This window comes from Sinocyclocheilus grahami, unplaced genomic scaffold, assembly GCF_001515645.1.
Source record: "Sinocyclocheilus grahami isolate Dianchi unplaced genomic scaffold, SAMN03320097.WGS_v1.1 scaffold9793.1, whole genome shotgun sequence".
In the NCBI taxonomy this organism is placed as follows: domain Eukaryota; kingdom Metazoa; phylum Chordata; class Actinopteri; order Cypriniformes; family Cyprinidae; genus Sinocyclocheilus; species Sinocyclocheilus grahami.
Genome location: NW_015512850.1, coordinates 7,530 through 7,964, shown reverse-complemented (window position 1 = coordinate 7,964; position 435 = coordinate 7,530).

The following is a 435-nucleotide window of genomic DNA, read 5'->3' as shown; positions in this document are numbered from 1 at the left end:
TCTAATGTTAATTGATTGATTGGCTCGCGCTTAGTGTTCAGTTCTCTGCCCTCATTAGTCTGCTCCGTTTCTCCACATTCCCATCTGAGCTGAGTTTGTCTGGGGTTCTGCAGTAAGGGATATATGACGGAAAGATCGTATTTGTGACCCTGGACCACAAAACCAGTCACGAGGGTCAAATTCAGGAAACTGGATTTTCTCTTAAACCTATTTTCCGAGCAGCCCGGTCTCATGAAAATGCGTGTAAATAGCACGCCAAATAAAAACAGAAAATCGTGGAGTTGCACGCAGAGATTGAGTTTGGCGTGCATATGACGCGTATCTAACCCCACACCCCTAATCCTGCTCGATGCGTATCATATGCACGCAAGTCCATCTCTGCGTGTAAACTAGCCAAAGCGAAACATGCTGCTCGTGCTATTGATGCACACTTTC